This window comes from Conger conger, chromosome 15 (genome assembly GCF_963514075.1).
Source record: "Conger conger chromosome 15, fConCon1.1, whole genome shotgun sequence".
In the NCBI taxonomy this organism is placed as follows: Eukaryota; Metazoa; Chordata; class Actinopteri; order Anguilliformes; family Congridae; genus Conger; species Conger conger.
In genome coordinates, this window is record NC_083774.1 from 42,226,241 (window position 1) to 42,248,727 (window position 22,487).

Sequence of the window (22,487 nt, forward strand, 5' to 3'; positions counted from 1 at the left end):
CGCATCTTGCACACGGTCACTTGTCCATTTAGGTGTCGCATTTCGGCAGGGCTCTGGCTTGGTGTTCGACGTGACATCACCGCGACTGAAATGTGCTCTGTTTGCGGTTGAGGGCAATGTACACTGTTGCGTTGTGGGGAAACAGAAAGTCGTCCTTGAAATGCGGTGGGAAAACGCCAAAATAATAAACACATGAAAAAAAAAGAAGTACATGAATGAAAAGGTTGCCATCGTTTATGCGGCTAGCCGCAAGAGCGCAAATCAGACTTTTGAACCGGCTAGACATTGTGACTTGACGGGCTGCTAGCCGAATACTCAGAAACCGTAACTGTGCAACGTACCACCTAGCGGTCCGGCCCATCCCTTGCGGATTCCAACTCATACTTACCTGGCAGGGGAGATACCGTGATCACGAAGGCGGTTCACCCAGGGCGAGGCTCGGCCATTGCACTCCGGCTGTGTTGACCCCTGCGAATTCCTCAAATGTGGGAATCTCGACTGCATAATTTCTGCTAGTGGGGGACTGCGTTCGCGCTCTCCCCTGATCACGTGGTCAAACGATAGACTCGATTAATGTGCAAATACCCCCTTGTGCTGCCTTTCCTTCGCTTATGGCCATACCACTCTGAATACGCCCGATCTCGGAAGCTAAGCAGGGTCGGGCCTGGTTAGTACTTGGATGGGAGACCGCCTGGGAATACCAGGTGCTGTAAGCTTTTTTCACTATGCTTTTGGACAGGCGCTGCTGTTTCACAACGTTCAAAACACGTCGCACACAGTGCTATATCGTTTAGTCTATTACCCGTTTATGCTTCTCATGTCTTACCCAGACACTTGGGCAGCGCATTGCAAAGGAACAAGGCTAGCATCCAAATTCATTACGTACGGCGCTATTTTAGACACAACACAGGCTAAATCAGTGCAATGCAAATTCACTTCACACCAAGAGTACCGCACATTTTCCTTACACGTCTGTAGCCTATCATGAAGCAGGATTGCCGAGTTACAGTGAGCGCCGCACTTCATTGGACAGTGGCACGTGTTTTTCTTCTTTTGGTTCTGCGCTCTAGCGATTTCAGTTTGAAAGGACACAACGACAACCAAGTTCAAGTGCAGACTGTCAGCTTTAATTTGAGGCCATTTTCAAGCACACCCGACGAACCGTTTGGAACTCACGTCGCATCTTGCACACGGTCACTTGTCCATTTAGGTGTCGCATTTCGGCAGGGCTCTGGCTTGGTGTTCGACGTGACATCACCGCGACTGAAATGCGCTCTGTTTGCGGTTGAGGGCAATGTACACTGTTGCATTGTGGGGAAACAGAAAGTCGTCCTTGAAATGCGGTGGGAAAACGCCAAAATAATAAACACATGAAAAAAAAGAAGTACATGAATGAAAAGGTTGCCATCGTTTATGCGGCTAGCCGCAAGAGCGCAAATCAGACTTTTGAACCGGCTAGACATTGTGACTTGACGGGCTGCTAGCCGAATACTCAGAAACCGTAACTGTGCAACGTACCACCTAGCGGTCCGGCCCATCCCTTGCGGATTCCAACTCATACTTACCTGGCAGGGGAGATACCGTGATCACGAAGGCGGTTCACCCAGGGCGAGGCTCGGCCATTGCACTCCGGCTGTGTTGACCCCTGCGAATTCCTCAAATGTGGGAATCTCGACTGCATAATTTCTGCTAGTGGGGGACTGCGTTCGCGCTCTCCCCTGATTACGTGGTCAAACGATAGACTCGATTAATGTGCAAATACCCCCTTGTGCTGCCTTTCCTTCGCTTACGGCCATACCACTCTGAATACGCCCGATCTCGGAAGCTAAGCAGGGTCGGGCCCGGTTAGTACTTGGATGGGAGACCGCCTGGGAATACCAGGTTCTGTAAGCTTTTTTCACTATGCTTTTGGACAGGCGCTGCTGTTTCACAACGTTCAAAACACGTCGCGCACAGTGCTATATCGTTTAGTCTATTACCCGTTTATGCTTCTCATGTCTTACCCAGACACTTGGGCAGCGCATTGCAAAGGAACAAGGCTAGCATCCAAATTCATTACGTACGGCGCTATTTTAGACACAACACAGGCTAAATCAGTGCAATGCAAATTCACTTCACACCAAGAGTACCGCACATTTTCCTTACACGTCTGTAGCCTATCATGAAGCAGGATTGCCGAGTTACAGTGAGCGCCGCACTTCATTGGACAGTGGCACGTGTTTTTCTTCTTTTGGTTCTGCGCTCTAGCGATTTCAGTTTGAAAGGACACAACGACAACCAAGTTCAAGTGCAGACTGTCAGCTTTAATTTGAGGCCATTTTCAAGCACACCCGACGAACCGTTTGGAACTCACGTCGCATCTTGCACACGGTCACTTGTCCATTTAGGTGTCGCATTTCGGCAGGGCTCTGGCTTGGTGTTCGACGTGACATCACCGCGACTGAAATGCGCTCTGTTTGCGGTTGAGGGCAATGTACACTGTTGCATTATGGGGAAACAGAAAGTCGTCCTTGAAATGCGGTGGGAAAACGCCAAAATAATAAACACATGAAAAAAAAGAAGTACATGAATGAAAAGGTTGCCATCGTTTATGCGGCTAGCCGCAAGAGCGCAAATCAGACTTTTGAACCGGCTAGACATTGTGACTTGACGGGCTGCTAGCCGAATACTCAGAAACCGTAACTGTGCAACGTACCACCTAGCGGTCCGGCCCATCCCTTGCGGATTCCAACTCATACTTACCTGGCAGGGGAGATACCGTGATCACGAAGGCGGTTCACCCAGGGCGAGGCTCGGCCATTGCACTCCGGCTGTGTTGACCCCTGCGAATTCCTCAAATGTGGGAATCTCGACTGCATAATTTCTGCTAGTGGGGGACTGCGTTCGCGCTCTCCCCTGATCACGTGGTCAAACGATAGACTCGATTAATGTGCAAATACCCCCTTGTGCTGCCTTTCCTTCGCTTACGGCCATACCACTCTGAATACGCCCGATCTCGGAAGCTAAGCAGGGTCGGGCCCGGTTAGTACTTGGATGGGAGACCGCCTGGGAATACCAGGTTCTGTAAGCTTTTTTCACTATGCTTTTGGACAGGCGCTGCTGTTTCACAACGTTCAAAACACGTCGCGCACAGTGCTATATCGTTTAGTCTATTACCCGTTTATGCTTCTCATGTCTTACCCAGACACTTGGGCAGCGCATTGCAAAGGAACAAGGCTAGCATCCAAATTCATTACGTACGGCGCTATTTTAGACACAACACAGGCTAAATCAGTGCAATGCAAATTCACTTCACACCAAGAGTACCGCACATTTTCCTTACACGTCTGTAGCCTATCATGAAGCAGGATTGCCGAGTTACAGTGAGCGCCGCACTTCATTGGACAGTGGCACGTGTTTTTCTTCTTTTGGTTCTGCGCTCTAGCGATTTCAGTTTGAAAGGACACAACGACAACCAAGTTCAAGTGCAGACTGTCAGCTTTAATTTGAGGCCATTTTCAAGCACACCCGACGAACCGTTTGGAACTCACGTCGCATCTTGCACACGGTCACTTGTCCATTTAGGTGTCGCATTTCGGCAGGGCTCTGGCTTGGTGTTCGACGTGACATCACCGCGACTGAAATGCGCTCTGTTTGCGGTTGAGGGCAATGTACACTGTTGCATTGTGGGGAAACAGAAAGTCGTCCTTGAAATGCGGTGGGAAAACGCCAAAATAATAAACACATGAAAAAAAAAGAAGTACATGAATGAAAAGGTTGCCATCGTTTATGCGGCTAGCCGCAAGAGCGCAAATCAGACTTTTGAACCGGCTAGACATTGTGACTTGACGGGCTGCTAGCCGAATACTCAGAAACCGTAACTGTGCAAAGTACCACCTAGCGGTCCGGCCCATCCCTTGCGGATTCCAACTCATACTTACCTGGCAGGGGAGATACCGTGATCACGAAGGCGGTTCACCCAGGGCGAGGCTCGGCCATTGCACTCCGGCTGTGTTGACCCCTGCGAATTCCTCAAATGTGGGAATCTCGACTGCATAATTTCTGCTAGTGGGGGACTGCGTTCGCGCTCTCCCCTGATTACGTGGTCAAACGATAGACTCGATTAATGTGCAAATACCCCCTTGTGCTGCCTTTCCTTCGCTTACGGCCATACCACTCTGAATACGCCCGATCTCGTCTGATCTCGGAAGCTAAGCAGGGTCGGGCCCGGTTAGTACTTGGATGGGAGACCGCCTGGGAATACCAGGTGCTGTAAGCTTTTTTCACTATGCTTTTGGACAGGCGCTGCTGTTTCACAACTTTCAAAACACGTCGCGCACAGTGCTATATCGTTTAGTCTATTACCCGTTTATGCTTCTCATGTCTTACCCAGACACTTGGGCAGCGCATTGCAAAGGAACAAGGCTAGCATCCAAATTCATTACGTACGGCGCTATTTTAGACACAACACAGGCTAAATCAGTGCAATGCAAATTCACTTCACACCAAGAGTACCGCACATTTTCCTTACACATCTGTAGCCTATCATGAAGCAGGATTGCCGAGTTACAGTGAGCGCCGCACTTCATTGGACAGTGGCACGTGTTTTTCTTCTTTTGGTTCTGCGCTCTAGCGATTTCAGTTTGAAAGGACACAACGACAACCAAGTTCAAGTGCAGACTGTCAGCTTTAATTTGAGGCCATTTTCAAGCACACCTGACGAACCGTTTGGAACTCACGTTGCATCTTGCACACGGTCACTTGTCCATTTAGGTGTCGCATTTCGGCAGGGCTCTGGCTTGGTGTTCGACGTGACATCACCGCGACTGAAATGTGCTCTGTTTGCGGTTGAGGGCAATGTACACTGTTGCGTTGTGGGGAAACAGAAAGTCGTCCTTGAAATGCGGTGGGAAAACGCCAAAATAATAAACACATGAAAAAAAAAGAAGTACATGAATGAAAAGGTTGCCATCGTTTATGCGGCTAGCCGCAAGAGCGCAAATCAGACTTTTGAACCGGCTAGACATTGTGACTTGACGGGCTGCTAGCCGAATACTCAGAAACCGTAACTGTGCAACGTACCACCTAGCGGTCCGGCCCATCCCTTGCGGATTCCAACTCATACTTACCTGGCAGGGGAGATACCGTGATCACGAAGGCGGTTCACCCAGGGCGAGGCTCGGCCATTGCACTCCGGCTGTGTTGACCCCTGCGAATTCCTCAAATGTGGGAATCTCGACTGCATAATTTCTGCTAGTGGGGGACTGCGTTCGCGCTCTCCCCTGATCACGTGGTCAAACGATAGACTCGATTAATGTGCAAATACCCCCTTGTGCTGCCTTTCCTTCGCTTATGGCCATACCACTCTGAATACGCCCGATCTCGGAAGCTAAGCAGGGTCGGGCCTGGTTAGTACTTGGATGGGAGACCGCCTGGGAATACCAGGTGCTGTAAGCTTTTTTCACTATGCTTTTGGACAGGCGCTGCTGTTTCACAACGTTCAAAACACGTCGCACACAGTGCTATATCGTTTAGTCTATTACCCGTTTATGCTTCTCATGTCTTACCCAGACACTTGGGCAGCGCATTGCAAAGGAACAAGGCTAGCATCCAAATTCATTACGTACGGCGCTATTTTAGACACAACACAGGCTAAATCAGTGCAATGCAAATTCACTTCACACCAAGAGTACCGCACATTTTCCTTACACGTCTGTAGCCTATCATGAAGCAGGATTGCCGAGTTACAGTGAGCGCCGCACTTCATTGGACAGTGGCACGTGTTTTTCTTCTTTTGGTTCTGCGCTCTAGCGATTTCAGTTTGAAAGGACACAACGACAACCAAGTTCAAGTGCAGACTGTCAGCTTTAATTTGAGGCCATTTTCAAGCACACCCGACGAACCGTTTGGAACTCACGTCGCATCTTGCACACGGTCACTTGTCCATTTAGGTGTCGCATTTCGGCAGGGCTCTGGCTTGGTGTTCGACGTGACATCACCGCGACTGAAATGCGCTCTGTTTGCGGTTGAGGGCAATGTACACTGTTGCATTGTGGGGAAACAGAAAGTCGTCCTTGAAATGCGGTGGGAAAACGCCAAAATAATAAACACATGAAAAAAAAGAAGTACATGAATGAAAAGGTTGCCATCGTTTATGCGGCTAGCCGCAAGAGCGCAAATCAGACTTTTGAACCGGCTAGACATTGTGACTTGACGGGCTGCTAGCCGAATACTCAGAAACCGTAACTGTGCAACGTACCACCTAGCGGTCCGGCCCATCCCTTGCGGATTCCAACTCATACTTACCTGGCAGGGGAGATACCGTGATCACGAAGGCGGTTCACCCAGGGCGAGGCTCGGCCATTGCACTCCGGCTGTGTTGACCCCTGCGAATTCCTCAAATGTGGGAATCTCGACTGCATAATTTCTGCTAGTGGGGGACTGCGTTCGCGCTCTCCCCTGATTACGTGGTCAAACGATAGACTCGATTAATGTGCAAATACCCCCTTGTGCTGCCTTTCCTTCGCTTACGGCCATACCACTCTGAATACGCCCGATCTCGGAAGCTAAGCAGGGTCGGGCCCGGTTAGTACTTGGATGGGAGACCGCCTGGGAATACCAGGTTCTGTAAGCTTTTTTCACTATGCTTTTGGACAGGCGCTGCTGTTTCACAACGTTCAAAACACGTCGCGCACAGTGCTATATCGTTTAGTCTATTACCCGTTTATGCTTCTCATGTCTTACCCAGACACTTGGGCAGCGCATTGCAAAGGAACAAGGCTAGCATCCAAATTCATTACGTACGGCGCTATTTTAGACACAACACAGGCTAAATCAGTGCAATGCAAATTCACTTCACACCAAGAGTACCGCACATTTTCCTTACACGTCTGTAGCCTATCATGAAGCAGGATTGCCGAGTTACAGTGAGCGCCGCACTTCATTGGACAGTGGCACGTGTTTTTCTTCTTTTGGTTCTGCGCTCTAGCGATTTCAGTTTGAAAGGACACAACGACAACCAAGTTCAAGTGCAGACTGTCAGCTTTAATTTGAGGCCATTTTCAAGCACACCCGACGAACCGTTTGGAACTCACGTCGCATCTTGCACACGGTCACTTGTCCATTTAGGTGTCGCATTTCGGCAGGGCTCTGGCTTGGTGTTCGACGTGACATCACCGCGACTGAAATGCGCTCTGTTTGCGGTTGAGGGCAATGTACACTGTTGCATTATGGGGAAACAGAAAGTCGTCCTTGAAATGCGGTGGGAAAACGCCAAAATAATAAACACATGAAAAAAAAGAAGTACATGAATGAAAAGGTTGCCATCGTTTATGCGGCTAGCCGCAAGAGCGCAAATCAGACTTTTGAACCGGCTAGACATTGTGACTTGACGGGCTGCTAGCCGAATACTCAGAAACCGTAACTGTGCAACGTACCACCTAGCGGTCCGGCCCATCCCTTGCGGATTCCAACTCATACTTACCTGGCAGGGGAGATACCGTGATCACGAAGGCGGTTCACCCAGGGCGAGGCTCGGCCATTGCACTCCGGCTGTGTTGACCCCTGCGAATTCCTCAAATGTGGGAATCTCGACTGCATAATTTCTGCTAGTGGGGGACTGCGTTCGCGCTCTCCCCTGATCACGTGGTCAAACGATAGACTCGATTAATGTGCAAATACCCCCTTGTGCTGCCTTTCCTTCGCTTACGGCCATACCACTCTGAATACGCCCGATCTCGGAAGCTAAGCAGGGTCGGGCCCGGTTAGTACTTGGATGGGAGACCGCCTGGGAATACCAGGTTCTGTAAGCTTTTTTCACTATGCTTTTGGACAGGCGCTGCTGTTTCACAACGTTCAAAACACGTCGCGCACAGTGCTATATCGTTTAGTCTATTACCCGTTTATGCTTCTCATGTCTTACCCAGACACTTGGGCAGCGCATTGCAAAGGAACAAGGCTAGCATCCAAATTCATTACGTACGGCGCTATTTTAGACACAACACAGGCTAAATCAGTGCAATGCAAATTCACTTCACACCAAGAGTACCGCACATTTTCCTTACACGTCTGTAGCCTATCATGAAGCAGGATTGCCGAGTTACAGTGAGCGCCGCACTTCATTGGACAGTGGCACGTGTTTTTCTTCTTTTGGTTCTGCGCTCTAGCGATTTCAGTTTGAAAGGACACAACGACAACCAAGTTCAAGTGCAGACTGTCAGCTTTAATTTGAGGCCATTTTCAAGCACACCCGACGAACCGTTTGGAACTCACGTCGCATCTTGCACACGGTCACTTGTCCATTTAGGTGTCGCATTTCGGCAGGGCTCTGGCTTGGTGTTCGACGTGACATCACCGCGACTGAAATGCGCTCTGTTTGCGGTTGAGGGCAATGTACACTGTTGCATTGTGGGGAAACAGAAAGTCGTCCTTGAAATGCGGTGGGAAAACGCCAAAATAATAAACACATGAAAAAAAAAGAAGTACATGAATGAAAAGGTTGCCATCGTTTATGCGGCTAGCCGCAAGAGCGCAAATCAGACTTTTGAACCGGCTAGACATTGTGACTTGACGGGCTGCTAGCCGAATACTCAGAAACCGTAACTGTGCAAAGTACCACCTAGCGGTCCGGCCCATCCCTTGCGGATTCCAACTCATACTTACCTGGCAGGGGAGATACCGTGATCACGAAGGCGGTTCACCCAGGGCGAGGCTCGGCCATTGCACTCCGGCTGTGTTGACCCCTGCGAATTCCTCAAATGTGGGAATCTCGACTGCATAATTTCTGCTAGTGGGGGACTGCGTTCGCGCTCTCCCCTGATTACGTGGTCAAACGATAGACTCGATTAATGTGCAAATACCCCCTTGTGCTGCCTTTCCTTCGCTTACGGCCATACCACTCTGAATACGCCCGATCTCGTCTGATCTCGGAAGCTAAGCAGGGTCGGGCCCGGTTAGTACTTGGATGGGAGACCGCCTGGGAATACCAGGTGCTGTAAGCTTTTTTCACTATGCTTTTGGACAGGCGCTGCTGTTTCACAACTTTCAAAACACGTCGCGCACAGTGCTATATCGTTTAGTCTATTACCCGTTTATGCTTCTCATGTCTTACCCAGACACTTGGGCAGCGCATTGCAAAGGAACAAGGCTAGCATCCAAATTCATTACGTACGGCGCTATTTTAGACACAACACAGGCTAAATCAGTGCAATGCAAATTCACTTCACACCAAGAGTACCGCACATTTTCCTTACACATCTGTAGCCTATCATGAAGCAGGATTGCCGAGTTACAGTGAGCGCCGCACTTCATTGGACAGTGGCACGTGTTTTTCTTCTTTTGGTTCTGCGCTCTAGCGATTTCAGTTTGAAAGGACACAACGACAACCAAGTTCAAGTGCAGACTGTCAGCTTTAATTTGAGGCCATTTTCAAGCACACCTGACGAACCGTTTGGAACTCACGTTGCATCTTGCACACGGTCACTTGTCCATTTAGGTGTCGCATTTCGGCAGGGCTCTGGCTTGGTGTTCGACGTGACATCACCGCGACTGAAATGCGCTCTGTTTGCGGTTGAGGGCAATGTACACTGTTGCATTGTGGGGAAACAGAAAGTCGTCCTTGAAATGCGGTGGGAAAACGCCAAAATAATAAACACATGAAAAAAAAGAAGTACATGAATGAAAAGGTTGCCATCGTTTATGCGGCTAGCCGCAAGAGCGCAAATCAGACTTTTGAACCGGCTAGACATTGTGACTTGACGGGCTGCTAGCCGAATACTCAGAAACCGTAACTGTGCAACGTACCACCTAGCGGTCCGGCCCATCCCTTGCGGATTCCAACTCATACTTACCTGGCAGGGGAGATACCGTGATCACGAAGGCGGTTCACCCAGGGCGAGGCTCGGCCATTGCACTCCGGCTGTGTTGACCCCTGCGAATTCCTCAAATGTGGGAATCTCGACTGCATAATTTCTGCTAGTGGGGGACTGCTTTCGCGCTCTCCCCTGATCACGTGGTCAAACGATAGACTCGATTAATGTGCAAATACCCCCTTGTGCTGCCTTTCCTTCGCTTATGGCCATACCACTCTGAATACGCCCGATCTCGGAAGCTAAGCAGGGTCGGGCCCGGTTAGTACTTGGATGGGAGACCGCCTGGGAATACCAGGTGCTGTAAGCTTTTTTCACTATGCTTTTGGACAGGCGCTGCTGTTTCACAACTTTCAAAACACGTCGCGCACAGTGCTATATCGTTTAGTCTATTACCCGTTTATGCTTCTCATGTCTTACCCAGACACTTGGGCAGCGCATTGCAAAGGAACAAGGCTAGCATCCAAATTCATTACGTACGGCGCTATTTTAGACACAACACAGGCTAAATCAGTGCAATGCAAATTCACTTCACACCAAGAGTACCGCACATTTTCCTTACACGTCTGTAGCCTATCATGAAGCAGGATTGCCGAGTTACAGTGAGCGCCGCACTTCATTGGACAGTGGCACGTGTTTTTCTTCTTTTGGTTCTGCGCTCTAGCGATTTCAGTTTGAAAGGACACAACGACAACCAAGTTCAAGTGCAGACTGTCAGCTTTAATTTGAGGCCATTTTCAAGCACACCTGACGAACCGTTTGGAACTCACGTCGCATCTTGCACACGGTCACTTGTCCATTTAGGTGTCGCATTTCGGCAGGGCTCTGGCTTGGTGTTCGACGTGACATCACCGCGACTGAAATGTGCTCTGTTTGCGGTTGAGGGCAATGTACACTGTTGCGTTGTGGGGAAACAGAAAGTCGTCCTTGAAATGCGGTGGGAAAACGCCAAAATAATAAACACATGAAAAAAAAAGAAGTACATGAATGAAAAGGTTGCCATCGTTTATGCGGCTAGCCGCAAGAGCGCAAATCAGACTTTTGAACCGGCTAGACATTGTGACTTGACGGGCTGCTAGCCGAATACTCAGAAACCGTAACTGTGCAACGTACCACCTAGCGGTCCGGCCCATCCCTTGCGGATTCCAACTCATACTTACCTGGCAGGGGAGATACCGTGATCACGAAGGCGGTTCACCCAGGGCGAGGCTCGGCCATTGCACTCCGGCTGTGTTGACCCCTGCGAATTCCTCAAATGTGGGAATCTCGACTGCATAATTTCTGCTAGTGGGGGACTGCGTTCGCGCTCTCCCCTGATCACGTGGTCAAACGATAGACTCGATTAATGTGCAAATACCCCCTTGTGCTGCCTTTCCTTCGCTTATGGCCATACCACTCTGAATACGCCCGATCTCGGAAGCTAAGCAGGGTCGGGCCTGGTTAGTACTTGGATGGGAGACCGCCTGGGAATACCAGGTGCTGTAAGCTTTTTTCACTATGCTTTTGGACAGGCGCTGCTGTTTCACAACGTTCAAAACACGTCGCACACAGTGCTATATCGTTTAGTCTATTACCCGTTTATGCTTCTCATGTCTTACCCAGACACTTGGGCAGCGCATTGCAAAGGAACAAGGCTAGCATCCAAATTCATTACGTACGGCGCTATTTTAGACACAACACAGGCTAAATCAGTGCAATGCAAATTCACTTCACACCAAGAGTACCGCACATTTTCCTTACACGTCTGTAGCCTATCATGAAGCAGGATTGCCGAGTTACAGTGAGCGCCGCACTTCATTGGACAGTGGCACGTGTTTTTCTTCTTTTGGTTCTGCGCTCTAGCGATTTCAGTTTGAAAGGACACAACGACAACCAAGTTCAAGTGCAGACTGTCAGCTTTAATTTGAGGCCATTTTCAAGCACACCCGACGAACCGTTTGGAACTCACGTCGCATCTTGCACACGGTCACTTGTCCATTTAGGTGTCGCATTTCGGCAGGGCTCTGGCTTGGTGTTCGACGTGACATCACCGCGACTGAAATGCGCTCTGTTTGCGGTTGAGGGCAATGTACACTGTTGCATTGTGGGGAAACAGAAAGTCGTCCTTGAAATGCGGTGGGAAAACGCCAAAATAATAAACACATGAAAAAAAAGAAGTACATGAATGAAAAGGTTGCCATCGTTTATGCGGCTAGCCGCAAGAGCGCAAATCAGACTTTTGAACCGGCTAGACATTGTGACTTGACGGGCTGCTAGCCGAATACTCAGAAACCGTAACTGTGCAACGTACCACCTAGCGGTCCGGCCCATCCCTTGCGGATTCCAACTCATACTTACCTGGCAGGGGAGATACCGTGATCACGAAGGCGGTTCACCCAGGGCGAGGCTCGGCCATTGCACTCCGGCTGTGTTGACCCCTGCGAATTCCTCAAATGTGGGAATCTCGACTGCATAATTTCTGCTAGTGGGGGACTGCGTTCGCGCTCTCCCCTGATTACGTGGTCAAACGATAGACTCGATTAATGTGCAAATACCCCCTTGTGCTGCCTTTCCTTCGCTTACGGCCATACCACTCTGAATACGCCCGATCTCGGAAGCTAAGCAGGGTCGGGCCCGGTTAGTACTTGGATGGGAGACCGCCTGGGAATACCAGGTTCTGTAAGCTTTTTTCACTATGCTTTTGGACAGGCGCTGCTGTTTCACAACGTTCAAAACACGTCGCGCACAGTGCTATATCGTTTAGTCTATTACCCGTTTATGCTTCTCATGTCTTACCCAGACACTTGGGCAGCGCATTGCAAAGGAACAAGGCTAGCATCCAAATTCATTACGTACGGCGCTATTTTAGACACAACACAGGCTAAATCAGTGCAATGCAAATTCACTTCACACCAAGAGTACCGCACATTTTCCTTACACGTCTGTAGCCTATCATGAAGCAGGATTGCCGAGTTACAGTGAGCGCCGCACTTCATTGGACAGTGGCACGTGTTTTTCTTCTTTTGGTTCTGCGCTCTAGCGATTTCAGTTTGAAAGGACACAACGACAACCAAGTTCAAGTGCAGACTGTCAGCTTTAATTTGAGGCCATTTTCAAGCACACCCGACGAACCGTTTGGAACTCACGTCGCATCTTGCACACGGTCACTTGTCCATTTAGGTGTCGCATTTCGGCAGGGCTCTGGCTTGGTGTTCGACGTGACATCACCGCGACTGAAATGCGCTCTGTTTGCGGTTGAGGGCAATGTACACTGTTGCATTGTGGGGAAACAGAAAGTCGTCCTTGAAATGCGGTGGGAAAACGCCAAAATAATAAACACATGAAAAAAAAAGAAGTACATGAATGAAAAGGTTGCCATCGTTTATGCGGCTAGCCGCAAGAGCGCAAATCAGACTTTTGAACCGGCTAGACATTGTGACTTGACGGGCTGCTAGCCGAATACTCAGAAACCGTAACTGTGCAAAGTACCACCTAGCGGTCCGGCCCATCCCTTGCGGATTCCAACTCATACTTACCTGGCAGGGGAGATACCGTGATCACGAAGGCGGTTCACCCAGGGCGAGGCTCGGCCATTGCACTCCGGCTGTGTTGACCCCTGCGAATTCCTCAAATGTGGGAATCTCGACTGCATAATTTCTGCTAGTGGGGGACTGCGTTCGCGCTCTCCCCTGATTACGTGGTCAAACGATAGACTCGATTAATGTGCAAATACCCCCTTGTGCTGCCTTTCCTTCGCTTACGGCCATACCACTCTGAATACGCCCGATCTCGTCTGATCTCGGAAGCTAAGCAGGGTCGGGCCCGGTTAGTACTTGGATGGGAGACCGCCTGGGAATACCAGGTGCTGTAAGCTTTTTTCACTATGCTTTTGGACAGGCGCTGCTGTTTCACAACTTTCAAAACACGTCGCGCACAGTGCTATATCGTTTAGTCTATTACCCGTTTATGCTTCTCATGTCTTACCCAGACACTTGGGCAGCGCATTGCAAAGGAACAAGGCTAGCATCCAAATTCATTACGTACGGCGCTATTTTAGACACAACACAGGCTAAATCAGTGCAATGCAAATTCACTTCACACCAAGAGTACCGCACATTTTCCTTACACATCTGTAGCCTATCATGAAGCAGGATTGCCGAGTTACAGTGAGCGCCGCACTTCATTGGACAGTGGCACGTGTTTTTCTTCTTTTGGTTCTGCGCTCTAGCGATTTCAGTTTGAAAGGACACAACGACAACCAAGTTCAAGTGCAGACTGTCAGCTTTAATTTGAGGCCATTTTCAAGCACACCTGACGAACCGTTTGGAACTCACGTTGCATCTTGCACACGGTCACTTGTCCATTTAGGTGTCGCATTTCGGCAGGGCTCTGGCTTGGTGTTCGACGTGACATCACCGCGACTGAAATGCGCTCTGTTTGCGGTTGAGGGCAATGTACACTGTTGCATTGTGGGGAAACAGAAAGTCGTCCTTGAAATGCGGTGGGAAAACGCCAAAATAATAAACACATGAAAAAAAAGAAGTACATGAATGAAAAGGTTGCCATCGTTTATGCGGCTAGCCGCAAGAGCGCAAATCAGACTTTTGAACCGGCTAGACATTGTGACTTGACGGGCTGCTAGCCGAATACTCAGAAACCGTAACTGTGCAACGTACCACCTAGCGGTCCGGCCCATCCCTTGCGGATTCCAACTCATACTTACCTGGCAGGGGAGATACCGTGATCACGAAGGCGGTTCACCCAGGGCGAGGCTCGGCCATTGCACTCCGGCTGTGTTGACCCCTGCGAATTCCTCAAATGTGGGAATCTCGACTGCATAATTTCTGCTAGTGGGGGACTGCTTTCGCGCTCTCCCCTGATCACGTGGTCAAACGATAGACTCGATTAATGTGCAAATACCCCCTTGTGCTGCCTTTCCTTCGCTTATGGCCATACCACTCTGAATACGCCCGATCTCGGAAGCTAAGCAGGGTCGGGCCCGGTTAGTACTTGGATGGGAGACCGCCTGGGAATACCAGGTGCTGTAAGCTTTTTTCACTATGCTTTTGGACAGGCGCTGCTGTTTCACAACTTTCAAAACACGTCGCGCACAGTGCTATATCGTTTAGTCTATTACCCGTTTATGCTTCTCATGTCTTACCCAGACACTTGGGCAGCGCATTGCAAAGGAACAAGGCTAGCATCCAAATTCATTACGTACGGCGCTATTTTAGACACAACACAGGCTAAATCAGTGCAATGCAAATTCACTTCACACCAAGAGTACCGCACATTTTCCTTACACGTCTGTAGCCTATCATGAAGCAGGATTGCCGAGTTACAGTGAGCGCCGCACTTCATTGGACAGTGGCACGTGTTTTTCTTCTTTTGGTTCTGCGCTCTAGCGATTTCAGTTTGAAAGGACACAACGACAACCAAGTTCAAGTGCAGACTGTCAGCTTTAATTTGAGGCCATTTTCAAGCACACCTGACGAACCGTTTGGAACTCACGTCGCATCTTGCACACGGTCACTTGTCCATTTAGGTGTCGCATTTCGGCAGGGCTCTGGCTTGGTGTTCGACGTGACATCACCGCGACTGAAATGTGCTCTGTTTGCGGTTGAGGGCAATGTACACTGTTGCGTTGTGGGGAAACAGAAAGTCGTCCTTGAAATGCGGTGGGAAAACGCCAAAATAATAAACACATGAAAAAAAAAGAAGTACATGAATGAAAAGGTTGCCATCGTTTATGCGGCTAGCCGCAAGAGCGCAAATCAGACTTTTGAACCGGCTAGACATTGTGACTTGACGGGCTGCTAGCCGAATACTCAGAAACCGTAACTGTGCAACGTACCACCTAGCGGTCCGGCCCATCCCTTGCGGATTCCAACTCATACTTACCTGGCAGGGGAGATACCGTGATCACGAAGGCGGTTCACCCAGGGCGAGGCTCGGCCATTGCACTCCGGCTGTGTTGACCCCTGCGAATTCCTCAAATGTGGGAATCTCGACTGCATAATTTCTGCTAGTGGGGGACTGCGTTCGCGCTCTCCCCTGATCACGTGGTCAAACGATAGACTCGATTAATGTGCAAATACCCCCTTGTGCTGCCTTTCCTTCGCTTATGGCCATACCACTCTGAATACGCCCGATCTCGGAAGCTAAGCAGGGTCGGGCCCGGTTAGTACTTGGATGGGAGACCGCCTGGGAATACCAGGTGCTGTAAGCTTTTTTCACTATGCTTTTGGACAGGCGCTGCTGTTTCACAACGTTCAAAACACGTCGCACACAGTGCTATATCGTTTAGTCTATTACCCGTTTATGCTTCTCATGTCTTACCCAGACACTTGGGCAGCGCATTGCAAAGGAACAAGGCTAGCATCCAAATTCATTACGTACGGCGCTATTTTAGACACAACACAGGCTAAATCAGTGCAATGCAAATTCACTTCACACCAAGAGTACCGCACATTTTCCTTACACGTCTGTAGCCTATCATGAAGCAGGATTGCCGAGTTACAGTGAGCGCCGCACTTCATTGGACAGTGGCACGTGTTTTTCTTCTTTTGGTTCTGCGCTCTAGCGATTTCAGTTTGAAAGGACACAACGACAACCAAGTTCAAGTGCAGACTGTCAGCTTTAATTTGAGGCCATTTTCAAGCACACCCGACGAACCGTTTGGAACTCACGTCGCATCTTGCACACGGTCACTTGTCCATTTAGGTGTCGCATTTCGGCAGGGCTCTGGCTTGGTGTTCGACGTGACATCACCGCGACTGAAATGCGCTCTGTTTGCGGTTGAGGGCAATGTACACTGTTGCATTGTGGGGAAACAGAAAGTCGTCCTTGAAATGCGGTGGGAAAACGCCAAAATAATAAACACATGAAAAAAAAGAAGTACATGAATGAAAAGGTTGCCATCGTTTATGCGGCTAGCCGCAAGAGCGCAAATCAGACTTTTGAACCGGCTAGACATTGTGACTTGACGGGCTGCTAGCCGAATACTCAGAAACCGTAACTGTGCAACGTACCACCTAGCGGTCCGGCCCATCCCTTGCGGATTCCAACTCATACTTACCTGGCAGGGGAGATACCGTGATCACGAAGGCGGTTCACCCAGGGCGAGGCTCGGCCATTGCACTCCGGCTGTGTTGACCCCTGCGAATTCCTCAAATGTGGGAATCTCGACTGCATAATTTCTGCTAGTGGGGGACTGCGTTCGCGCTCTCCCCTGATTACGTGGTCAAACGATAGACTCGATTAATGTGCAAATACCCCCTTGTGCTGCCTTTCCTTCGCTTACGGCCATACCACTCTGAATACGCCCGATCTCGGAAGCTAAGCAGGGTCGGGCCCGGTTAGTACTTGGATGGGAGACCGCCTGGGAATACCAGGTTCTGTAAGCTTTTTTCACTATGCTTTTGGACAGGCGCTGCTGTTTCACAACGTTCAAAACACGTCGCGCACAGTGCTATATCGTTTAGTCTATTACCCGTTTATGCTTCTCATGTCTTACCCAGACACTTGGGCAGCGCATTGCAAAGGAACAAGGCTAGCATCCAAATTCATTACGTACGGCGCTATTTTAGACACAACACAGGCTAAATCAGTGCAATGCAAATTCACTTCACACCAAGAGTACCGCACATTTTCCTTACACGTCTGTAGCCTATCATGAAGCAGGATTGCCGAGTTACAGTGAGCGCCGCACTTCATTGGACAGTGGCACGTGTTTTTCTTCTTTTGGTTCTGCGCTCTAGCGATTTCAGTTTGAAAGGACACAACGACAACCAAGTTCAAGTGCAGACTGTCAGCTTTAATTTGAGGCCATTTTCAAGCACACCCGACGAACCGTTTGGAACTCACGTCGCATCTTGCACACGGTCACTTGTCCATTTAGGTGTCGCATTTCGGCAGGGCTCTGGCTTGGTGTTCGACGTGACATCACCGCGACTGAAATGCGCTCTGTTTGCGGTTGAGGGCAATGTACACTGTTGCATTGTGGGGAAACAGAAAGTCGTCCTTGAAATGCGGTGGGAAAACGCCAAAATAATAAACACATGAAAAAAAAAGAAGTACATGAATGAAAAGGTTGCCATCGTTTATGCGGCTAGCCGCAAGAGCGCAAATCAGACTTTTGAACCGGCTAGACATTGTGACTTGACGGGCTGCTAGCCGAATACTCAGAAACCGTAACTGTGCAAAGTACCACCTAGCGGTCCGGCCCATCCCTTGCGGATTCCAACTCATACTTACCTGGCAGGGGAGATACCGTGATCACGAAGGCGGTTCACCCAGGGCGAGGCTCGGCCATTGCACTCCGGCTGTGTTGACCCCTGCGAATTCCTCAAATGTGGGAATCTCGACTGCATAATTTCTGCTAGTGGGGGACTGCGTTCGCGCTCTCCCCTGATTACGTGGTCAAACGATAGACTCGATTAATGTGCAAATACCCCCTTGTGCTGCCTTTCCTTCGCTTACGGCCATACCACTCTGAATACGCCCGATCTCGTCTGATCTCGGAAGCTAAGCAGGGTCGGGCCCGGTTAGTACTTGGATGGGAGACCGCCTGGGAATACCAGGTGCTGTAAGCTTTTTTCACTATGCTTTTGGACAGGCGCTGCTGTTTCACAACTTTCAAAACACGTCGCGCACAGTGCTATATCGTTTAGTCTATTACCCGTTTATGCTTCTCATGTCTTACCCAGACACTTGGGCAGCGCATTGCAAAGGAACAAGGCTAGCATCCAAATTCATTACGTACGGCGCTATTTTAGACACAACACAGGCTAAATCAGTGCAATGCAAATTCACTTCACACCAAGAGTACCGCACATTTTCCTTACACATCTGTAGCCTATCATGAAGCAGGATTGCCGAGTTACAGTGAGCGCCGCACTTCATTGGACAGTGGCACGTGTTTTTCTTCTTTTGGTTCTGCGCTCTAGCGATTTCAGTTTGAAAGGACACAACGACAACCAAGTTCAAGTGCAGACTGTCAGCTTTAATTTGAGGCCATTTTCAAGCACACCCGACGAACCGTTTGGAACTCACGTCGCATCTTGCACACGGTCACTTGTCCATTTAGGTGTCGCATTTCGGCAGGGCTCTGGCTTGGTGTTCGACGTGACATCACCGCGACTGAAATGTGCTCTGTTTGCGGTTGAGGGCAATGTACACTGTTGCGTTGTGGGGAAACAGAGTCGTCCTTGAAATGCGGTGGGAAAACGCCAAAATAATAAACACATGAAAAAAAAGAAGTACATGAATGAAAAGGTTGCCATCGTTTATGCGGCTAGCCGCAAGAGCGCAAATCAGACTTTTGAACCGGCTAGACATTGTGACTTGACGGGCTGCTAGCCGAATACTCAGAAACCGTAACTGTGCAACGTACCACCTAGCGGTCCGGCCCATCCCTTGCGGATTCCAACTCATACTTACCTGGCAGGGGAGATACCGTGATCACGAAGGCGGTTCACCCAGGGCGAGGCTCGGCCATTGCACTCCGGCTGTGTTGACCCCTGCGAATTCCTCAAATGTGGGAATCTCGACTGCATAATTTCTGCTAGTGGGGGACTGCGTTCGCGCTCTCCCCTGATCACGTGGTCAAACGATAGACTCGATTAATGTGCAAATACCCCCTTGTGCTGCCTTTCCTTCGCTTACGGCCATACCACTCTGAATACGCCCGATCTCGGAAGCTAAGCAGGGTCGGGCCCGGTTAGTACTTGGATGGGAGACCGCCTGGGAATACCAGGTTCTGTAAGCTTTTTTCACTATGCTTTTGGACAGGCGCTGCTGTTTCACAACGTTCAAAACACGTCGCGCACAGTGCTATATCGTTTAGTCTATTACCCGTTTATGCTTCTCATGTCTTACCCAGACACTTGGGCAGCGCATTGCAAAGGAACAAGGCTAGCATCCAAATTCATTACGTACGGCGCTATTTTAGACACAACACAGGCTAAATCAGTGCAATGCAAATTCACTTCACACCAAGAGTACCGCACATTTTCCTTACACGTCTGTAGCCTATCATGAAGCAGGATTGCCGAGTTACAGTGAGCGCCGCACTTCATTGGACAGTGGCACGTGTTTTTCTTCTTTTGGTTCTGCGCTCTAGCGATTTCAGTTTGAAAGGACACAACGACAACCAAGTTCAAGTGCAGACTGTCAGCTTTAATTTGAGGCCATTTTCAAGCACACCCGACGAACCGTTTGGAACTCACGTCGCATCTTGCACACGGTCACTTGTCCATTTAGGTGTCGCATTTCGGCAGGGCTCTGGCTTGGTGTTCGACGTGACATCACCGCGACTGAAATGCGCTCTGTTTGCGGTTGAGGGCAATGTACACTGTTGCATTGTGGGGAAACAGAAAGTCGTCCTTGAAATGCGGTGGGAAAACGCCAAAATAATAAACACATGAAAAAAAAAGAAGTACATGAATGAAAAGGTTGCCATCGTTTATGCGGCTAGCCGCAAGAGCGCAAATCAGACTTTTGAACCGGCTAGACATTGTGACTTGACGGGCTGCTAGCCGAATACTCAGAAACCGTAACTGTGCAAAGTACCACCTAGCGGTCCGGCCCATCCCTTGCGGATTCCAACTCATACTTACCTGGCAGGGGAGATACCGTGATCACGAAGGCGGTTCACCCAGGGCGAGGCTCGGCCATTGCACTCCGGCTGTGTTGACCCCTGCGAATTCCTCAAATGTGGGAATCTCGACTGCATAATTTCTGCTAGTGGGGGACTGCGTTCGCGCTCTCCCCTGATTACGTGGTCAAACGATAGACTCGATTAATGTGCAAATACCCCCTTGTGCTGCCTTTCCTTCGCTTACGGCCATACCACTCTGAATACGCCCGATCTCGTCTGATCTCGGAAGCTAAGCAGGGTCGGGCCCGGTTAGTACTTGGATGGGAGACCGCCTGGGAATACCAGGTGCTGTAAGCTTTTTTCACTATGCTTTTGGACAGGCGCTGCTGTTTCACAACTTTCAAAACACGTCGCGCACAGTGCTATATCGTTTAGTCTATTACCCGTTTATGCTTCTCATGTCTTACCCAGACACTTGGGCAGCGCATTGCAAAGGAACAAGGCTAGCATCCAAATTCATTACGTACGGCGCTATTTTAGACACAACACAGGCTAAATCAGTGCAATGCAAATTCACTTCACACCAAGAGTACCGCACATTTTCCTTACACATCTGTAGCCTATCATGAAGCAGGATTGCCGAGTTACAGTGAGCGCCGCACTTCATTGGACAGTGGCACGTGTTTTTCTTCTTTTGGTTCTGCGCTCTAGCGATTTCAGTTTGAAAGGACACAACGACAACCAAGTTCAAGTGCAGACTGTCAGCTTTAATTTGAGGCCATTTTCAAGCACACCCGACGAACCGTTTGGAACTCACGTCGCATCTTGCACACGGTCACTTGTCCATTTAGGTGTCGCATTTCGGCAGGGCTCTGGCTTGGTGTTCGACGTGACATCACCGCGACTGAAATGTGCTCTGTTTGCGGTTGAGGGCAATGTACACTGTTGCGTTGTGGGGAAACAGAGTCGTCCTTGAAATGCGGTGGGAAAACGCCAAAATAATAAACACATGAAAAAAAAGAAGTACATGAATGAAAAGGTTGCCATCGTTTATGCGGCTAGCCGCAAGAGCGCAAATCAGACTTTTGAACCGGCTAGACATTGTGACTTGACGGGCTGCTAGCCGAATACTCAGAAACCGTAACTGTGCAACGTACCACCTAGCGGTCCGGCCCATCCCTTGCGGATTCCAACTCATACTTACCTGGCAGGGGAGATACCGTGATCACGAAGGCGGTTCACCCAGGGCGAGGCTCGGCCATTGCACTCCGGCTGTGTTGACCCCTGCGAATTCCTCAAATGTGGGAATCTCGACTGCATAATTTCTGCTAGTGGGGGACTGCGTTCGCGCTCTCCCCTGATCACGTGGTCAAACGATAGACTCGATTAATGTGCAAATACCCCCTTGTGCTGCCTTTCCTTCGCTTACGGCCATACCACTCTGAATACGCCCGATCTCGGAAGCTAAGCAGGGTCGGGCCCGGTTAGTACTTGGATGGGAGACCGCCTGGGAATACCAGGTTCTGTAAGCTTTTTTCACTATGCTTTTGGACAGGCGCTGCTGTTTCACAACGTTCAAAACACGTCGCGCACAGTGCTATATCGTTTAGTCTATTACCCGTTTATGCTTCTCATGTCTTACCCAGACACTTGGGCAGCGCATTGCAAAGGAACAAGGCTAGCATCCAAATTCATTACGTACGGCGCTATTTTAGACACAACACAGGCTAAATCAGTGCAATGCAAATTCACTTCACACCAAGAGTACCGCACATTTTCCTTACACGTCTGTAGCCTATCATGAAGCAGGATTGCCGAGTTACAGTGAGCGCCGCACTTCATTGGACAGTGGCACGTGTTTTTCTTCTTTTGGTTCTGCGCTCTAGCGATTTCAGTTTGAAAGGACACAACGACAACCAAGTTCAAGTGCAGACTGTCAGCTTTAATTTGAGGCCATTTTCAAGCACACCCGACGAACCGTTTGGAACTCACGTCGCATCTTGCACACGGTCACTTGTCCATTTAGGTGTCGCATTTCGGCAGGGCTCTGGCTTGGTGTTCGA

At 49.6% G+C, this 22,487-nt stretch overlaps 24 non-coding genes and 14 pseudogenes across 24 annotated transcripts; all 38 read left to right on the top strand.

The window, feature by feature from the left end:
* Nucleotides 1–380: 380 nt before the first annotated feature.
* LOC133112231 (U1 spliceosomal RNA) lies at nt 381–544 on the top strand. The gene has a single exon (XR_009705084.1). It is a non-coding gene; the product is annotated as a U1 spliceosomal RNA (small nuclear RNA).
* A 63-nt stretch (nt 545–607) lies between these two features.
* LOC133112682 (5S ribosomal RNA) lies at nt 608–716 on the top strand (annotated as a pseudogene).
* Nucleotides 717–1,557: 841 nt separating this feature from the next.
* On the top strand, nt 1,558–1,721 carry LOC133112232 (U1 spliceosomal RNA). The gene has a single exon (XR_009705085.1). It is a non-coding gene; the product is annotated as a U1 spliceosomal RNA (small nuclear RNA).
* Nucleotides 1,722–1,784: 63 nt separating this feature from the next.
* Nucleotides 1,785–1,893, top strand: LOC133112200 (5S ribosomal RNA; annotated as a pseudogene).
* An 841-nt stretch (nt 1,894–2,734) lies between these two features.
* On the top strand, nt 2,735–2,898 carry LOC133112233 (U1 spliceosomal RNA). The gene has a single exon (XR_009705086.1). It is a non-coding gene; the product is annotated as a U1 spliceosomal RNA (small nuclear RNA).
* Nucleotides 2,899–2,961: 63 nt separating this feature from the next.
* Nucleotides 2,962–3,070, top strand: LOC133112201 (5S ribosomal RNA; annotated as a pseudogene).
* An 842-nt stretch (nt 3,071–3,912) lies between these two features.
* Nucleotides 3,913–4,076, top strand: LOC133112234 (U1 spliceosomal RNA). The gene has a single exon (XR_009705087.1). It is a non-coding gene; the product is annotated as a U1 spliceosomal RNA (small nuclear RNA).
* Nucleotides 4,077–4,139: 63 nt separating this feature from the next.
* LOC133112207 (5S ribosomal RNA) lies at nt 4,140–4,258 on the top strand. The gene has a single exon (XR_009705075.1). It is a non-coding gene; the product is annotated as a 5S ribosomal RNA (ribosomal RNA).
* Nucleotides 4,259–5,100: 842 nt separating this feature from the next.
* LOC133112235 (U1 spliceosomal RNA) lies at nt 5,101–5,264 on the top strand. The gene has a single exon (XR_009705088.1). It is a non-coding gene; the product is annotated as a U1 spliceosomal RNA (small nuclear RNA).
* Nucleotides 5,265–5,327: 63 nt separating this feature from the next.
* On the top strand, nt 5,328–5,436 carry LOC133112157 (5S ribosomal RNA; annotated as a pseudogene).
* Nucleotides 5,437–6,277: 841 nt separating this feature from the next.
* LOC133112236 (U1 spliceosomal RNA) lies at nt 6,278–6,441 on the top strand. The gene has a single exon (XR_009705089.1). It is a non-coding gene; the product is annotated as a U1 spliceosomal RNA (small nuclear RNA).
* Nucleotides 6,442–6,504: 63 nt separating this feature from the next.
* LOC133112202 (5S ribosomal RNA) lies at nt 6,505–6,613 on the top strand (annotated as a pseudogene).
* Nucleotides 6,614–7,454: 841 nt separating this feature from the next.
* LOC133112237 (U1 spliceosomal RNA) lies at nt 7,455–7,618 on the top strand. Its single transcript, XR_009705090.1, has one exon. It is a non-coding gene; the product is annotated as a U1 spliceosomal RNA (small nuclear RNA).
* A 63-nt stretch (nt 7,619–7,681) lies between these two features.
* On the top strand, nt 7,682–7,790 carry LOC133112203 (5S ribosomal RNA; annotated as a pseudogene).
* Nucleotides 7,791–8,632: 842 nt separating this feature from the next.
* LOC133112238 (U1 spliceosomal RNA) lies at nt 8,633–8,796 on the top strand. The gene has a single exon (XR_009705091.1). It is a non-coding gene; the product is annotated as a U1 spliceosomal RNA (small nuclear RNA).
* A 63-nt stretch (nt 8,797–8,859) lies between these two features.
* LOC133112218 (5S ribosomal RNA) lies at nt 8,860–8,978 on the top strand. The gene has a single exon (XR_009705076.1). It is a non-coding gene; the product is annotated as a 5S ribosomal RNA (ribosomal RNA).
* An 841-nt stretch (nt 8,979–9,819) lies between these two features.
* On the top strand, nt 9,820–9,983 carry LOC133112309 (U1 spliceosomal RNA). Its single transcript, XR_009705158.1, has one exon. It is a non-coding gene; the product is annotated as a U1 spliceosomal RNA (small nuclear RNA).
* Nucleotides 9,984–10,046: 63 nt separating this feature from the next.
* LOC133112180 (5S ribosomal RNA) lies at nt 10,047–10,155 on the top strand (annotated as a pseudogene).
* An 842-nt stretch (nt 10,156–10,997) lies between these two features.
* Nucleotides 10,998–11,161, top strand: LOC133112240 (U1 spliceosomal RNA). The gene has a single exon (XR_009705093.1). It is a non-coding gene; the product is annotated as a U1 spliceosomal RNA (small nuclear RNA).
* A 63-nt stretch (nt 11,162–11,224) lies between these two features.
* LOC133112168 (5S ribosomal RNA) lies at nt 11,225–11,333 on the top strand (annotated as a pseudogene).
* Nucleotides 11,334–12,174: 841 nt separating this feature from the next.
* Nucleotides 12,175–12,338, top strand: LOC133112241 (U1 spliceosomal RNA). Its single transcript, XR_009705094.1, has one exon. It is a non-coding gene; the product is annotated as a U1 spliceosomal RNA (small nuclear RNA).
* A 63-nt stretch (nt 12,339–12,401) lies between these two features.
* Nucleotides 12,402–12,510, top strand: LOC133112204 (5S ribosomal RNA; annotated as a pseudogene).
* Nucleotides 12,511–13,352: 842 nt separating this feature from the next.
* LOC133112242 (U1 spliceosomal RNA) lies at nt 13,353–13,516 on the top strand. Its single transcript, XR_009705095.1, has one exon. It is a non-coding gene; the product is annotated as a U1 spliceosomal RNA (small nuclear RNA).
* Nucleotides 13,517–13,579: 63 nt separating this feature from the next.
* Nucleotides 13,580–13,698, top strand: LOC133112224 (5S ribosomal RNA). The gene has a single exon (XR_009705077.1). It is a non-coding gene; the product is annotated as a 5S ribosomal RNA (ribosomal RNA).
* An 841-nt stretch (nt 13,699–14,539) lies between these two features.
* On the top strand, nt 14,540–14,703 carry LOC133112311 (U1 spliceosomal RNA). Its single transcript, XR_009705160.1, has one exon. It is a non-coding gene; the product is annotated as a U1 spliceosomal RNA (small nuclear RNA).
* Nucleotides 14,704–14,766: 63 nt separating this feature from the next.
* Nucleotides 14,767–14,875, top strand: LOC133112181 (5S ribosomal RNA; annotated as a pseudogene).
* An 842-nt stretch (nt 14,876–15,717) lies between these two features.
* On the top strand, nt 15,718–15,881 carry LOC133112243 (U1 spliceosomal RNA). Its single transcript, XR_009705096.1, has one exon. It is a non-coding gene; the product is annotated as a U1 spliceosomal RNA (small nuclear RNA).
* Nucleotides 15,882–15,944: 63 nt separating this feature from the next.
* On the top strand, nt 15,945–16,053 carry LOC133112183 (5S ribosomal RNA; annotated as a pseudogene).
* Nucleotides 16,054–16,894: 841 nt separating this feature from the next.
* On the top strand, nt 16,895–17,058 carry LOC133112244 (U1 spliceosomal RNA). Its single transcript, XR_009705097.1, has one exon. It is a non-coding gene; the product is annotated as a U1 spliceosomal RNA (small nuclear RNA).
* Nucleotides 17,059–17,121: 63 nt separating this feature from the next.
* LOC133112205 (5S ribosomal RNA) lies at nt 17,122–17,230 on the top strand (annotated as a pseudogene).
* An 842-nt stretch (nt 17,231–18,072) lies between these two features.
* Nucleotides 18,073–18,236, top strand: LOC133112245 (U1 spliceosomal RNA). Its single transcript, XR_009705098.1, has one exon. It is a non-coding gene; the product is annotated as a U1 spliceosomal RNA (small nuclear RNA).
* Nucleotides 18,237–18,299: 63 nt separating this feature from the next.
* LOC133112228 (5S ribosomal RNA) lies at nt 18,300–18,418 on the top strand. Its single transcript, XR_009705081.1, has one exon. It is a non-coding gene; the product is annotated as a 5S ribosomal RNA (ribosomal RNA).
* Nucleotides 18,419–19,257: 839 nt separating this feature from the next.
* Nucleotides 19,258–19,421, top strand: LOC133112246 (U1 spliceosomal RNA). Its single transcript, XR_009705099.1, has one exon. It is a non-coding gene; the product is annotated as a U1 spliceosomal RNA (small nuclear RNA).
* Nucleotides 19,422–19,484: 63 nt separating this feature from the next.
* On the top strand, nt 19,485–19,593 carry LOC133112208 (5S ribosomal RNA; annotated as a pseudogene).
* Nucleotides 19,594–20,435: 842 nt separating this feature from the next.
* On the top strand, nt 20,436–20,599 carry LOC133112247 (U1 spliceosomal RNA). The gene has a single exon (XR_009705100.1). It is a non-coding gene; the product is annotated as a U1 spliceosomal RNA (small nuclear RNA).
* Nucleotides 20,600–20,662: 63 nt separating this feature from the next.
* On the top strand, nt 20,663–20,781 carry LOC133112239 (5S ribosomal RNA). The gene has a single exon (XR_009705092.1). It is a non-coding gene; the product is annotated as a 5S ribosomal RNA (ribosomal RNA).
* An 839-nt stretch (nt 20,782–21,620) lies between these two features.
* On the top strand, nt 21,621–21,784 carry LOC133112249 (U1 spliceosomal RNA). Its single transcript, XR_009705101.1, has one exon. It is a non-coding gene; the product is annotated as a U1 spliceosomal RNA (small nuclear RNA).
* A 63-nt stretch (nt 21,785–21,847) lies between these two features.
* Nucleotides 21,848–21,956, top strand: LOC133112209 (5S ribosomal RNA; annotated as a pseudogene).
* The last annotated feature ends 531 nt before the right edge of the window (nt 21,957–22,487 follow it).